The sequence below is a fragment of the Felis catus genome, chromosome F1 (genome assembly GCF_018350175.1).
Source record: "Felis catus isolate Fca126 chromosome F1, F.catus_Fca126_mat1.0, whole genome shotgun sequence".
NCBI lineage: Eukaryota > Metazoa > Chordata > Mammalia > Carnivora > Felidae > Felis > Felis catus.
The window spans coordinates 29,658,656-29,675,279 of NC_058384.1; the positions used below are offsets into that span (position 1 = coordinate 29,658,656).

Below are 16,624 nucleotides of genomic sequence, written 5' to 3' on the forward strand. Positions count from 1 at the left end.
GAGTCTGATCTCCAACATTCAGGCTTTGCAAAACATTTCAGGACACCAACATTACATACAGGAAGCACCAAGTCCTTCCTGTACAGAAGGAAACTCATCGAATATTGGTCTCAAGATCCCCCACCGATTCAGTCTTCCCCCAAGGCCCGAGCCTCCAGACAAGAGGGACACAAAAGCAAACATGGGCCTCCACACCTCTACACAGTTATGAAGTACCAGTTATTAATTTCGAAACATTCCTTGTGTCTCTATATTTACCTTCTACACGGGCCTTGATCCCTGGAATTTAGTGAAGATATAGGATCGTGTGGGCCCTCTTTGCATCTGGTGGTGGGACAACCAACAACCTAACTGGAAAAAAAAAAGATATTAGGTTGGTACTCAGAACCGGCTAAGTTGAGGGAGAGAGGCAGTGATGTAGTCAGAGGGGATCAGGCTAATTTTTCCTCTTATCGACACCCTATTGCTAAAATTCCCTTAGTAATGATTCATTTCTCTGGGCCTTTTTCCATAATAAAGCCAACAAATCTTCTGGTGGAAAAAATACCTAACCCAGTGGTTTGAAACAGCATCTTAGACCAATTTATTTTTCTTAAATGAATTCTGAATTATAAAGTCAATGTACAAGATAAAAGGTGAGATAGTCTGGAGGAATCAGGGGCCAGGAAGGGCTGGGGGCTCCTCTTGCTGGCTTAGCCTTTGCCTTATCCTCCACATTAGCCCCGGAGGCAACTCGGAGTCTTATTGGGGCTGTGGAACTTCCCAGGAAATCCTTCATGCATCTCATTTAGGACACAAGCCACAGAATGCCTGACTAACCAACGTCTTAAACACATAAGGTTCCATTTTTCTGATAAAAATAAAAATCTGAAAGGAGTGAGCTGCCAGTGTTGGTTCAGGGGATCAGAGATTTCGGGGCAAATGTCTCTGAGAGTTTCTTTTCTTTTCTTTTCTTTTCTTTTCTTTTCTTTTCTTTTCTTTTCTTTTCTTTTTTTTTTTCTTTCCTTTCCTTCCCTTCCCTCCCCTCTCCCCTCCTCTCCTCTCTTCTTTCTTTCTTTCTTTCTTTCTTTCTTTCTTTCTTTCTTTCTTTCTCTTTTTCTTTTTTCTCTTTCTTTCTTTCTTTCCTTTTTTTCCCTCCCTCCCTCCTTTCTTTCCTTCCTTCCTTCCTTCCTTCCTTCCTTCCTTCCCTCCCTCCCTCCTTTCCTTCCTTCCTTTCTTCCTTCCTCCCTCCCTCCTTTCCTTCCTTCCCTCCTTTCCTTCCTTCCTTCCTTCCTTCCTTCCTTCCTTCCTTCCTTCTCTCCCTCCCTCCTTTCCTTCCTTCCCTCCTTTCCTTCCTTCCTTCCTTCCTTCCTTCCTTCCTTCCTTCCTTCCTTCCTTCTCTCCCTCCCTCCTTTCCTTCCTTCCCTCCTTTCCTTCCTTCCTTCCTTCCTTCCTTCCTTCCTTCCTTCCTTCCCTCCCTCCCTCCTTCCTTCCTTTCTTCCTTCCCTCCCTCCCTCCTTCCTTCCTTTCTTCCTTCCCTCCCTCCCTCCTTCCTTCCTTTCTTCCTTCCCTCCCGCCCTCCTTCCTTTCTTCCTTCCCTCCCTCCTTCCTTCCTTCCTTTCCTTCCTTCCTTCCTTCCTTCCTTCCTTCCTTCCTTCCCTCCTTCCCTCCCTTCTTTCATTCTTTCTTTCCCTTGTGATCTAAAGAAAAGGAGGTTGCTTCAGCTCCAGTCATCACGTTTTTGCTCAGGGAAGGAAGACAGAAGGTCACTGCCAGCCAGTGTTCCTTAAAATCAAGAACACATAGGAATGCAAACTGGTGCAGCTGTTTTGGAAAGCAGTATGGAGTTTCCTCCAAAAGTCAAAACTAGAACTTCCCTATGACCCAGCAATTGCACTACTAGGTATTTATCCAAATATTACCAAAATGCTGGTTCAAAGAAGCACATGCACCCCATGTTTATAGCAGCACTATCAACAATAGCCAAATTATGGAAAGCACCCAAATGTCCATCGATGGATGAATGGATAAAGAAGATGTGGTTATATACACAATGGAATATTAGTTGGAGATCAAAAAGCATGAAATCTTGCCATTTGCAGCAACTTGGATGAAACTAGACTGTGTTATGTTAAGTGAAGTAAGTTAATCAGAGAAAGACAAATATGTGATTTCACTCATGTGGAATTTAAGAAACAAAACAGATAGATGAACATAGGGGAAGGGAAGGAAAAATAAAATGAGATAGAAACAGAGAGGGAGGCAAACCATAAGAGACTCATAAAAACAGAGAACAAACTGAGGGTGGCTGGAGGAGTTGTGGGGGGGGGAAGGGCTAAATGGGTGATGGGCATTAAGGGGGGGCACTTGCTGGGATGAGCACTGTGTGTCATATGTAAGTGATGAATCACTAAATTCTATTCCTGAAACCAATACTATATTATATGTTAACTAACATGAATTTAAATTAAAAAAATAAAGAAATGAAATTAAAAAAAAAAATAAAGAGCATTAAAGACTTTCCTGAAAACTTCAGCAGACATCTGCTTAAGCATTTCTGGCCTGAAATATGCCACATGGCCACTGTAAGGTGCAAAGGATTCTGGGAAAAGAAATATTCAGTTAGCCCTATTGCCACCCCAAAGAATACTGGGATTCTATTGTCAAGGAAGAATCCAGGTGTGGCTATGGAATAGATAACAGTGTAAGCCACAGCCTGGCTCTTCTCTTTATGTAGCTCATGAAGGAAAACACGACATTTTAAAGTTTTTGTTATAGAAATTGCATAGAAGATGAACTTATACTACAAAACTAGTGACTTCCCTTTTGAGGGGAGCAAGGGAGTTTAGGTCCTGGTAGGTTGCTGATGGAGAAAGGGTGCTAGAAGGGGGAAAAGGGGTAAAGAAAATGACAGAAAAGCATTGAAGATAAACTACTGGCAATTCATAGGGCGCTCCATGCAATCTTGACTGAATGTACCTGATTTGTCTGGTAGGATGGCAGATATTCTGGAACAATGAGCCTAATACGATGCTGCAGCGTCTTAACAATTGTAGAATTTGTTTCAAGTGTAAACAGCATGGCTGCCCAACCAAATACATTCGCTTGATTATCCAGGAAACTGCCTTGTTGCAGCACAACTGAACTTACTGGAATATGATAAAATAGAAGGAAATGTCAGTAAAACATGTTTCAGAACACACACACACACACACACACACACACACACACACACTAAAGCTAAAAACCCGTGTGGGGTACCTGCTTTCTCAATGCCTTTCTGCTAAACAGTGAATTTTGCTCCCATGTCTCTCCCTTCCTGCTGAACGGATCATCAGGGGACAGGTGATCGTATCTGTTTGGGGGTGTAGTTATGAAACATTTTCAGTGGAGAGCATGAATGAGCAGGGACTTGTCCTGAAAAACAGAACAAAAAGAAATTATTAATCATGTTTCCCTTTGTATATTTACTGTTTTGCTTCTGAAGGGAGTATTAGTCCACTAAGAGATGCATAATTAGGAGATATGCCAGATGGGTAATCAATGTGATTTTAAATTTTTATAGAGAGAGAACAGAGCTGTAGCTTGGGTTTTTTTTTTTTTTTAGAAGGTACTTTAGCTCTGTGCATTTAAAAACAAACATCTTGCGTTAGAAGGTTACTGTCTTCCATGCAATGACGTTGAATATGTTCTTAAATCCTTTTATTTAAAAAACAAAACAAAACAAAACTGGCCTGATGGAATAGAAGACCTGAATGGGCTACCAAATGGACAAGAAAAGCTAGCATGCAGAGATGGGGACGGAGGTCTCCTGCTAGGAGCGGCTGAGAGCTTTATTTAATTATAATCATCATTATATCAAACAAACAAACAAACAAACTGAAAATTCCACTTCCCTTTCCTGGCTTTGCAGTCCTTGAAGATTTACTTGTTCTCTCAGTTCTCGGTCTCCAGGAAGCCCTTTCTGGATCCCCTTATTTAAGCAAAGCAAGTGAGACCTTTGGTTAAAGGGGCGGCTGTCTGGCCAATGAGACGGGCTTGGTGATGGGATCACCTTATGGGACCAGGCAGCAGAGCTGACGCCTCAAGGGCAGAGTTTTTTAAAACTGTGGGTTCTGACACATTAGGGAACCGTGAAATCAATCAAGAGGGCTCTGATTGCATATTATTTCTTAATCCAAGAGAGCTGCCCAGAAAAGAATCGAATAGAAAATCTAAATGTGAGTCACATGTAAGGGTTGCATTATTTATGACATTTTTGTTCCAATAATAAATCTGCGTCCTCACAGAAATCATTTTTCTTTACGTGGGTCATGGTCAAAAAAGTTTGAAAAATACTTCAGCAGGGTTAAGTGCGAGAGGGCAGTTGGCCTTGAGCTGACAACTTGAGCCGGAAGGGAAGGGGGTGGTGGAGTCTCTGGGCCCCTCATGTCCCTGTGAACACCTGCCAGGGTTTGTAACACATTGAGCCGTGGGTGTGTGCGTCTTCCATATTCTCACACACATACTCTTTCACACGAAGTTGAGAACATTTTTGCCAAGTTAGCCATCCAAAAACACCATTTGGAATTTGATTGGGATTACGTTACATTTATAACATAACTTGGGGGAGAACTGACATCTTTGCTTAGTTGAATCTGCCAGTCCAAGGGTGTGTGTGTGTGGTGGGGGGGGGGGGGGTTCTGCACTTACTCTAGTATTTTTCTAGATCGCTCAGCTCTGTTTATGTTATTTTTTACAAATGCTTTTCATTTTTTACTTTCCTGTTGGCTCCTCTGTGTTTGGCATATATTTTAGTTCCTTGTGAGTATATGTAGGTATTTTTCTGTTTTGACACCATTTTCTTTTCTTCTTTCAGGTGTCCTGACCTCTCTGGTCACTGAACTTAGAGACGTCGTCCATGCATTCCTGCTCCTGCTCCTGCTGTTCCGCTGTGCAGAAAGCCTTTCCCTGCACTTCCCGTGGAATGTCTGCACAGTTGTTACCACGGCTTGGCTGCTCCCCTAGGCAGAGCTGTCTCTCCGGAGGATTACTGCAATTGCCTACTAACGGGTCTCTCAGTTTCTTCTCTTACCCGCCTGCCATCCCCCACATAGCCACTGGGGTGATCATAACATCCAGGTGGGACACCTGGATGGCTCAGTCAGTTGAGCATCTGACTTTGACTCCAGTCATGATCTTGCGGTTCGTGAGTTCAAGCCCCACGTCGAGCTCACTGCTGTCGGCACAGAGCCCGCTTCGGATCCTCTGCCCTCTCTCTGTCTGCCCCTCCCCAGCTTGCACCCTCTCAAAAATAAATTAAAAAAAAAAATTAAAAAAACACATAAATCAAGATCCTGTCACTTTCCTCCCTTTTCCTCTAATGGCTTCTATTGGCTTTGCAAACATCCAAACACGATTCAAGACCCATGGGGCTTCCCATGATGTGGTTCCTGCTCACTTCTTTGACGTGGTCTCTTGGACTTTTCCTCATCATTTGTGACACTTTGGCCACACTGGCTTTCCTTTAGGGCCTCAACAGTCCAAGCCTGTGCCTCCTTTGGTGCGTTGGCTATTACCTATTTCTGTGACTGCAGATGCTCCTGCTTATGAGGCCCATGTGGCTAGATCTTTCTGGACACGTGGACACCACACACGTTTTTAAATTCTGATTTTGGGAGGCCCTTTCTGAACCCCAATATAAAATGGCACTCTCCACACATCTGTTCTCAATGTATCATCTTTTTTTTAAAAAACGTTTATTTTTCAGAGAGCGAGAGAGAGAGAAAGCAAGCGCATGGGCGAGCGGGGAAGGGGCAGAGAGAGAGAAGGGGGACAGAGTATCTAAAGCAGGCTCTGTGCTTACGGCACACAGCCCAATGTGGGGCTTGAACTCACGAATGGTGAAATCATGACCCGAGCCAAAGTCAGATGCTTAATCCACTGAGCCGCCCAGGCACCCCTAATCTTTTATTAAGACTCTATATAGTATGTGCAATTTCCCTCTTTATTATCTCTTTCCCACTCCCCACCCCACCCCTGCACATGAGACTGCAGATCCATTTGAGTGGAGATGACTATCTCCCAGCCCCACAAAGGCACTAAATAAATATTTGTTGACTTAATGGATAGTTCTATAAAGCAGGTACCATACCAAATACGGAGCATAGAAAATGTTTGTTCCTTATCTTTAGAAAGTCTACACTCGGACGGCAGGGATGCTGTGATTGCCTCTGACTTTTCTGAAATCATCTTGTTGTGTATATGTGTGTGTAGAAGCAGGGCTATGTGGAAGGGAGTCCTTTAGAAATTAACTATTAGAATACATTTTAACTGGTAAGACTATGTTCGTTGTTGAGGATATTTTTAATTTGATTTTACAAAGTTTTGGCGACTTTTCTGTAGGTAAGCCGGGAACTCTGGAAGAGATGCCCAGATGAATAAACTACTTTCTGTCCTTAAAGGAGAATGCTTTTAAGTGGGGGTAAAAAGATTTCTAAAAACACAGTAAGGCATGGGCCTTAATTGCGGTGGAGTGAAGTTCTGGGACATCAGGGCTATGTCTCGAACTGTCCCAGGATTGTGGTGAATGTCCTTTGCTTTATCATACTAAACCATTACCAACTGATCTCACTTCAATTGATTTAAACTTGCCTTGGGTGGAGTTACCATTCTCCCCCTCAAAAGACGGAACGGTGATTAGATCTATAATTTGGAGGCAAACCAGAGGACGAATGAGCCTTTCTAAGGGAAGAGTCCTATGGTATGTTCCATAAAAATGAAAATCATGTGAATGAGATTCAAAAGCTTCCCACCCACGTGGTAGTGGGTGACCCTGACTCTCACACCTTCGGTGTAAGATTCTATCTCACACCTGAGGTAGGATTAGAACCTGTGTCTCCTCGTGTTGCATGTATAATGCCTCCTACCACTTGAGTCCACCTGTCTGAGGAGTCCTTTAGCTTTGGACGTGGGTTCTGTTTCCATGGCGAGTAGTACCAGGGTGTGGAAGGGCCAGGCTGATCTTCCCCTTGGATCCTAAGTTGTTTGCCACGCTCCATGTAAATTAATTGTATGTCGATAGAGGCCACAGAATCTGAAATAGAGGCAGCCTGTGTTGAATGAATGTAAAAATAATCTGAGAGCCAAGAGGAGGAGGACGGAGCATAGAATATACATGGAGAAGCTTCCGGACAGCATGGAGGGGCCGTTACCTCAGGACTTCATCGGTGACTGAGGGCGACTGGGAGCCTAGTGAGTGTTAGTCTAACAACTGAATGATCCTGGTTTTGAGTAAGAATCATCTGAAATTATTGTCATTTTCCTAGGAGGAAGTTGTCACATTCCTAGGAGGGATGATGAAGGTTAGAACACCCGGCTTACTGGAGACCAGTACCCTGGATTATCAGTGGGGTGCAGTTTGCTGGCCCTGGCCCCAGTATCACTTCTTGAGGTTCATTTCAAGATTGTTGCCATGAAGATGTGATTATAGAAGGAGTGTCTTGAGTTTCCAGTTAGGCATTGAGTATTGAGTTTGGGGGGGAGGGTTGGGTGGCGGTGAAGGCTTGCCATGTCTCCGTCACAGAGGGAGAAACAAACAAACGTGGCCATGACGTTTTCTGGGCCACAGTTTCCCGCTCTGGGGCTCTGTGAATCTAACATACAGCTCTGGACTGTGTCGTTTGCCCTTCCCTCTTCTCCTCAGCCCTTCCTAAGGCTTGGCTGAAGAAGGCTGGAGAGAGCTTGTCCCAGCCCGGCGCCCCTCTCCTCGATTGTAATACTCTCCATTACTGTTCTCTCTCTTTTTTTAAGATACACTGTTTTTAGTGTTTATTTTTGAGAGAGAGAGAGAGAGAGAGCGAGCATGAGCAGGGGAGGGGCAGCGAGAGAGGGAGACACAGAATCCAAAGCAGGTTCCAGGCTGAGCTGTCAGCATAGAACCCGACGTGGCGCTCAGACTCATGAATTGCGAGATCATGACCTGAGCCCAAGTCAGAGGCTTAACCTACTGAGATATCCGGGTATCCCTGCATTACTGTCTGTCAAGCAGGAGCCAAGTTAGGACTTCAAAGACAGGAGAAATCTCTGAGAAAGCCTGAGTTTGTGGTGGCCTGCACCCCGTCACTACAGGCAGCTCTCAGGACATGATTTTCCACTAGGCTGAGTCTATGCCTTCGCAAACCTAACTCCAAAAGTGTCACCAGAAAAGTCACGGTAAGGCCAAGAATAACCTGGGACCCTGGATCCTTATCTGGGGAGCAATTTGCAGGCGTTCACTTTGTGTGGGGGTGCCAGCATGCCCCAGAAATTTTTTGATTAGTAATTATCATGGAGCCTTTACCATATACCAGCCACACTATATCAAAATGTCTCAGAAGATTCATCTCTCAGAAATATACTGCTTTTACAAGGCAGGCGTCCCGCTCTGTAGGAGAGAGTAGAGGGGCGCCTGGGTAGCTCAGTTGGTTACGTGTCCGACTTCATCTCAGGTCATGATCTCGCAGCTCATGAGTTTGAGCCCTGAGTCAGGCTCTGTGCTGACAGCTCAGAGCCTGGAGCCCTGCTTCGGATTCTGTGTCTCCCTTTCTCTCTGCCCCTCCCCCGCTCTCTCTCAAAAATAAATAAACGTTAAAAAAATTTTCAGAAAGAGTAGAACTTCCTGAAAATTACGACGTGGGAAAATTTTTGTTGAGCCTCCACTATTTTGGAATATCACACCTTTGGCCTTCTGCCTTCACCCCATTGACATAGGCACTCTGTGGTCACACATGAATTAAACTTGTCCTGTGATAAAGACCTTTACACTTTCTGCCTCCTTACCCCTCACTGTATTGCGTGCTATCGTACCAGATTATCAAAATAGCTGATATACTAAACAGCTCATACTAAGGTATAAATATATGTCTGGCTATAGATTTATGTGCCATTCAGGGCGGTGTATGAAAGTGTTGAATGGCTATATTGTACACCTGAAACTAATATAACACCAAATGTTAGCTAACTAGAATTAAAATAAGAACTTTACAGGGGCGCCTGGGTGGCTCAGTCGGTTAAGCGTCCGACTTCAGCCAGGTCACGATCTCGCGGTCCGTGAGTTCGAGCCCCGTGTCGGGCTCCGGGCTGATGACTCGGAGCCTGGAGCCTGCTTCCGATTCTGTGTCTCCCTCTCTCTCTGCTCCTCCCCCGTTCATGCTCTATCTCTCTCTGTCCCAAAAATAAATAAACGTTTTAAAAAAATGTAAAAAGAACTTTACAAAAGAATAAGAAAATAAAAACAGTCAAAATAAATAAGTAAACAAGGAAATCAATAATGAATAAACAAACAAAAAAATGAATGAATGAATGAATAAATTTATGTGCTGTCTCTCCCATATGGCATACCTGAAATTTTATTAAGCCCTTCAAGTGTTAATTAAGGAGTGCTGAATCATGGGAATTTCAGCTACTGAGAAAGGGCCACTATAGGTGTTTTCCAGATCTCACTGTTTTGGTCCTGGCTTACAGTGTGTATACAGTGTATACAGTGTGTATACAAAGACATGATCACTTTTGCTTGTAAGCTATTCAAATCCTTCAAAAATTTTAAAATTGAACTGCATAGGGTTTTCATGAACTATCTTTGGCAAAGCCGCTAAGTGGTGATTCCAGAAATTTTTGTGCAAAGTCAGTGAGACTAGACTTCAAATATAGCACCCAAACAGAGGAGGATTATGATTCTTCTTCTTTTTTTTTTTATTCTTTTTAAAAATGTTTTATTTATGTATTTTGAGAGAGAGAGAGAGGTTGAGCAAGGAAGGGGCAGAGAGAGAAGAAGGGAAAAAGAATCCCAAGCAGGCAAAGCCTGATGCGGGGCTTGATCCCGCATGACCTGAGCGGAGTCAAGAGTCGGACACTTAACCAACTAAGCCACCCAGGTGCCCCGGGATTCTTACTGGCTTCCCACAAATAAAGGCAGTCAACTCTGCAACAGGGGTTTTATATTTACCAGCAACAAAGCTGGGTAAAGAGTATCTCTAGGTCTGCAATATTTACACTCATTAGGTAATTTTTGTTAATTTCAGTTTGTGCTTTCTCTATAGGAATCTTGAATTTGACCTTCTATAGTGTCTAAGGCAATGAGGAAAGTCCACAAGGGTTAGTTTCACGGGCAAGTGTTCCGCTCTTTAACAAACAGCATTCTGTTAAGTTGAACCGTATGAAACTGCTGTTTTTGTAGGTCGAAAACAGTTGCATATCAGCAATTTCATATGGTTAACCTAATCTGTTGTTGCATACCCTGAGAGTAATGTAAAGCATCCCACCCAGCATGCACCCTCTTGAGCCAGGAGAAGCTATTCAGTTGCAATTGGTGCCACATTTCCTATACAAAACAGAATAATGTTAAAGAAATGAATCTTCTTCTCCTAAATATTGCTTTTTAACAAATCTCTCTAATGAAATGAGTTTCTACGTCAATTTAAGCCACGGCTGAAGTTTGTATTTGGCTTTTCTCGTTAATACAGGCCTATTTCATGATTCGCCTCTATATTGTGCTTCCCAGATACTGCATTTTTTACAAACTGAAGGTTTGTGGCAACCTTGCGTTAAGCAAGGCTGTCAGCACTGGTTTCCGACCACATTTGCTCACTTTGTGTCTCCGTGTTACACTTTGGTAATTCTTGCAACATTTCAAACTTTTTCCTTGTTACCATCTTTGCTATGGTGACCTGTGCTCTGTGATCTTAGATGTTCCTACTGTAACTGTTTTGGGGAGGCCGCAAACCATGCTTCCGTAACTTAATAAATGTTGTGTGTGTCCGGACCGTTCCATCAACTGGCCAATCCCCCGTATCTCTCCCTCTCCTCTGAGCTCTCTATTCTCTGAGACAGGACAATATCGAGATTGGGCCAGTCAGTAACCTTACAGTCGTCTCTAAGTGTTCAAGTGAAAGGAAGGGTCACGTGTCTCTCACTTGAAATCAAAACCTAGAAATGAGTCAGCTCAGTGAAGAAGGCATGTCAACAGCTTATAGGCTGAGAGGCAGGGCTCTTGCAACAAACAGTTACCCAAGTCGTGAATGCAAAGGACAAGTTCTTGGAGGAAATGAAAAGCGCTGCTCCAGTGAACACATGAATGAGAAGAAAGGGAAGCAGCCATGTTGCTGATCTGGAGAAAGTCTGAGTGGTCTGGATAGGAGATCAAACCAGCCACAACCTTCTCTTAAGCCAAAGCGTAATCCAGAGCAACATCCTCACTTGCTTCAATTCTGTGCAGGCTCAGAGAAGTGAGGAAACTGCAGAAGAAAAGTTTGAAGCTAGCGGAGGTTGGTTCATGAGGTGGAAAGACAAAAGCCATCTCCATAACTTATTAAAAGTGCAACACAAAGCAGCAAGTGCTGATGTGGAAGCTATAGCAAGCTCTCCAGAAGATGTAGCCGAGATAAGTCATGAAGGTGGAGACGCTAAGCAACAGATTTTCAGTGTAGATGAAACAGCCTCCTCTTGGAAGAAGATGCCATCTTGGGACTTTCATAGCTAGAGAGGAGAAGTCAATGTCTGGCTTCAGAGCCTCAACATATAGGCTCTCTTGTTAGGGGCTCATGTAGCTGGTGACTTTCTCTTAAAGCCAATGCTAATTTACCATGTGAGAATCCTAAGAACCTTAAGAATGGTGCTGAAACTACTCTGCCTATACTCTAGAAAGGGAACAACAAAGTCTGTATGACAGCACATCTGTTTGCAATATGGTTCACTGAATATTTTAAGTCCACTGTTGAGAACTACTGCTCAAAAAAAAAAAAAAAAGATTCCTTTCAAAAGATTACTGCTCACTGACAGTGTACCTACTCCCTTAAGAGCTCTGATGGAGATGTACAATGAGATTAATGTTGTTTTTTTGCCTGCTAATATAGCATCCTTTCTACAGCCCATGGATCAAGGAATCATTTTGACTTTCAAGTCTTATTATGTAAGAAACTTATTTTGAAGGCTGCTGCTGCCATAGATCGTGATTCCTTTGTTGGATCTGGGCAAAGTAAAATGAAAACCTTCCAGAAAGGGCTTGCCATTCTAGATGTCATTGAGAACATTCATGATTCATTGGAAGAAGTCCAAATATCACCATGAACAGGAGTTTGGAAGAAGCTGATTCCAACCCTCATGGATGACTCTGAGGGGTTCGAGGCTTCCGTGGACGAAGTCACTGCAGATGTGGTGGAAACAGCAAGAGAATTAGAACAAAAAGTGGAGCCTGAAGATGTGACTGAATTGCTACAATCTTGTGTAAAACTTGAATGGATGAGGGGCTGCTTCTTATGGAGGAACAAAGAAAGTGGTTCCTTGAGATGGAATCTCCTCCCAGTGAAGATGCTGTGAAGATTGTTGACATGACAACCCAGGGTTTAGAATATTACACCTACTTAGTTGTTAAACAGTAGCAGAGTTTGAGAGGATGGATTTCATTTTGAAAGAAATTCTCCTGTGGGTAAAATCCTATCAAACAGCATCCCATACTACAGACACATTGTGCGTGAAAGGAAGAGTCAGTGGGTGCAGCAAACTTCACTGTTGTCTTATTTTAAGAAATGGCCACAGCCGTCCCAGCCTTCAGCAACCTGCACCCTGACTAGTCAGCAGCCGTCAGCATTGAGGCAAGACCCTCCACCAGCAAAAAGACTGTGACTCATTGAAAGTTCAGAGGATGGTTAGCATTTTGTAGCAATAAAATATTTTTAAATGAAGGTGTGCATTTTTTTTTTACATTTTTTAAAATGTTTATTTTTGAGAAAGAGAGAGAGAGACAGAGCGTGAGCGAGGAAGAGGCAGAGAGAGAGAGAGGGAGACACAGAATCCGAGGCAGGGTCCAGGCTGTGAGCTGTCAACACAGAGCCCGATGTGGGGCTTAAACCCACAAACCGTGAGATCATGACCCGAGCCCAAGTCAGACGCTTAACTGACTGATCGACCACGTGCCCCTAAATTAAGGCTGTGTATTGTTTTTTGACGTAATGCTATTACACACTTAATAGACTATGGTATAGTGTAAACATAACTTTCATATGTGCTTTTTAATGCAAAGATTCACTTGACTTGTCTCATTGTGACATTCACTTCATTGCAGTGCTCTAGAACCAAATCCACACCATCTCGAGGGTATGCCCGTAATTAGAAGTCGAGTCGCCATTACGAAAGTGCTGATGGCGACCTACAACGTGACAAGAGGAGTATGCAGGGTGGGAACTTGACGATCTGGGGGAAATCCGCTTCTCAGGTAGATAGGAAGAGGACAGTTTAGTGGTCCAGGAACATTGACTGAATACAAGATCCTCAGTCCTAAATCTGATTAATACTGGCCCCAAGGTATCTGATCAGTTGCTTGGAGTATAGCAACAAGATATTAAGGTGTGGGTCAAATACTGTGAGTTAAGCTAGATTTTTGTTTTCATCCAGGAATCTTTCCAAAGGTGACTGATGTATGTGGTTAAATCTGGGGGTAGAAGGGAAGGATAGGAGTCCAGAAAAGAGCCAGGTGGGGTCTTAAATTCTTATGTCAGTGGGTTGGGTTGAGGGCGTGGCTTCTGGTCCTAGACAGGAGTCCTCATCAGGGCAGACAAACAGAATTAAGTCTTCTTCCTTATAAGGTTAAAGTGCTTAGGCAGATACCTAATCCCACAATGAAGCCAACATTGTAGGCAGGTTCAGCTAGAACTTTGGAGCTACTCGAGCACCAGACTCTTCCTCAGTAGATTTGGGACCTACATAATTTTTGGCAGATAAAGATTCCTGCAGTGAGACTAGACATCTGGGTCTGGGTCACAGGACTCACAGCTTAAGAGTAGGTCAAGTTCAAATCCACTGGGTACAGACTTTTGCTTCCTGCCATTCGGGAACAAACAGGCTGAAACCCGCATGCGGATACCATCAATAGATCTGGTTGTGAGGAGATGGGGATGAAACATACAGAGGAATCAAGTAGGTGCTGACACTCTTGGTCCACAGTCACACTATGAATCAGTTTTGAGCAGTACTCCGTCAACTTTTTTACTGAGTATCTGGTATGTTCCGTATATTGAAATATATTCTTTAAAATTTTTTTTCAATGTTTATTTATTTTTGGGACAGAGAGAGACAGAGCATGAACGGGGGAGGGGCAGAGAGAGAGGGAGACACAGAATCGGAAACAGGCTCCAGGCTCCGAGCCATCAGCCCAGAGCCCGACGCGGGGCTCGAACTCACGGACCGCGAGATCGTGACCTGGCTGAAGTCGGACGCTTAACCGACTGCGCCACCCAGGCGCCCCGAAATATATTCTTTAATTTCCTAATCCTTATAACAAGTTCCTGAGCTAGTTGATTCAGAGAGTATAATAATTTATCCAAGAGAAATTCTTGTCAGAATTATTTTTGTGGGAATAATAATTACTGGAACACAAACCCAAATCTTTATGCTTCCATAGGAGACGGTGTACTTGTTTCCTCTTGCTGCTGTAACAAATTATCACAAATTTAGTGGCTTGAAATGGCACACATTCATTCTCTTATGGTCCTGGAGGTCAGAAGTCTGAAATCAAGGTGTTGGTAAGTTGGTTCCTTTTGGAGACTTAAGGACAGAATGTGTTGCCTGGCTTTTCTTAGCTCCCAGAGGCCACTCGCATCCATTGGCTTGTGGCCTTTCCTTGGATCATTCCAGCCTCTTGCTTCTGTCTTCACATCTCCTGCTATTCGTTCTAACCTCCGGCTTCCCTCTCCTATGGACTTTTGTATTAGATAGGGCCCACATGGATAGGCTCGCCGTCTCGAGATCCTTAACTTATCACATCTACAAATACCCTTTTATTGTGTAAGATATATATCCACAGGTTCTGGTGACCAGGAGGTAGACTTTGGGGGGGGGGGCATCGTTCTGCATTATTCACAGGAAGGAATGGAAGGAAGGGCTTTGAGCTGGGGAGGCAAAGTTGGCCAAATGGAAGAGAAACCATTAACTTTCTCTGAGGCTGGTATGGGGCAGGGAGAGGGCATGGAGGCGGGAGTACCTGGGCATGTAGGAACTTCAGCGGAGAATGCGTGCAGGAGAGCAGTTCTCAGTAGGGAAGGTTCATTGGTAGAGGGGTCTCTGGGCTGCCCAGAGCAGCAGGGTCTAGGGACAGGTGGCAGGACCATTTCTCAGCAGCAGCATCTTGTAGCTAAAGAAAACGCCGTAAAGGTGATGACCATCGTGTAGAAATGCGCACCGACTCCCCTTGGCTTTCTGGAAACATAAGCCAGGATTCTTTGTGTGACCTCATAGAGTCGGGGTCCGGATCTCCAAAAGACCGAGATTGAATATCGGGTTGAGCTGACCAGTGGAGACTGAAACAAGATGTGATATCATCGTTTTTCAGGAGGTTTTTAAGGGAAAGGAATGTGGTCTCGGACCTTAGTATTGTGGTTTTAAAGTCATACGCCTTGGAGTTGCAAACTTTTGCCATGGCTAGCAAAGGTGGAGGGGCCGCTGAGGGCCGAGAACAAAGAATTTTCAGCCAGTGAGCTCCAAGCAACCTTACTGCCGGGACTAAAGACGAAGGGCATCTCCCTTGCAAACGCTCCTTACTTGGGGTCTAAACCTAAACCAAACAAGCTGCTAGTGAGTCAGGCTCCTTTGATGGCAGATATTACCTGAATAACAATAGCCATATTAATAAGTATGTCCAGCAGGGGGTATACAAAGGTGGTAGGGTATTCCCAAGAGGAAAATTAATTTCTCTTTATAATCCTCCGTAGTTTATTTCACATTATTCACGACCCGCCCAGTATGCTTTTTTTTCTTTATGACGAGCCATAAAAATGACAAAATACATTAGCCAAGTTCTTCGTTTCTGCTAAAATGACCATATTCAAAAATAATAACAGAGACTTGTATCAGCGATGCAAAAGATGCATGAAGTAATTGGGGCTTAATTTGTACACAAACTGTCAAGGCAGTTTTCCTCACGGCCTGCATCTTCTGAATTCATTAGTCTCTAATTACGGCCAGTGGGGACCAGCAGTTAGAAGGTTAAAGAGGTTCTGACAGGCCTAATCATTGCTCAGGAAGCTGAAAATGTATGCAAAGTCTCAGCAGATGGGGTGAGAGCGGCTTCTGCCAAGTGATAACTGTTATTCCTTTGCACCTCCAAAGCTGTCATCCTAATAGGCACATTTTAAATTTATTAATGCTCTAGTTACAATGCATACACAGTCTCTAATGGTATGTTATTCTGAGTATATAAACTGAGCAATTAACACATATTACCTGGTAATGGTAAAATTATTTGTTGCCCGTTTGATTTTTTTTTTTTTTGGTTGTCTCCTATTCCAGTAAGAATTGTCCCAGGAAAAGCTTCCCTTTGTTAAAATAGAAGCAAAGCTATATTGTCGACGGGTGTCTCTTCTTACTCTGATATTCTAATCAGTCTGAATGGCTTCGTCGACACTCTCTGTACTCAACCTGTCTGGACTTCTGGCCTCCCATCTCAGGATCTAGTAGCCAAAAAACAATTCAAGGGAGAGGCTTCATCAGACTTTTGGGAAGTGGCAGAGAATCCCAAGTTGGGATGAAGTGACCCTTTAACGTGAGAAGAAACCCAGGGTCGTAGCTCTTGTCTGTGACTTTATCCTAAGTCGTAAAAGGAGAGATGATGTGCAGTGTCCAATTCAAAAGTCACCCA

The 16,624-nt window shown here is 43.7% G+C and overlaps 1 protein-coding gene and 1 pseudogene across 1 annotated transcript in view; both read left to right on the top strand.

Moving 5' to 3' along the window:
- Positions 1 to 5,809, top strand: part of LOC109495639 (collagen alpha-1(II) chain-like) — a 169,134-nt gene extending 163,325 nt beyond the window's left edge. The window contains exon 7 of the mRNA XM_045048628.1: positions 4,838 to 5,809. The gene's annotated coding sequence lies outside the window, so the exon portion shown is untranslated. The remainder of the gene's footprint in view (positions 1 to 4,837) is intronic.
- A 1,507-nt stretch (positions 5,810 to 7,316) lies between these two features.
- LOC123382741 lies at positions 7,317 to 12,677 on the top strand (annotated as a pseudogene).
- Positions 12,678 to 16,624: the final 3,947 nt, after the last annotated feature.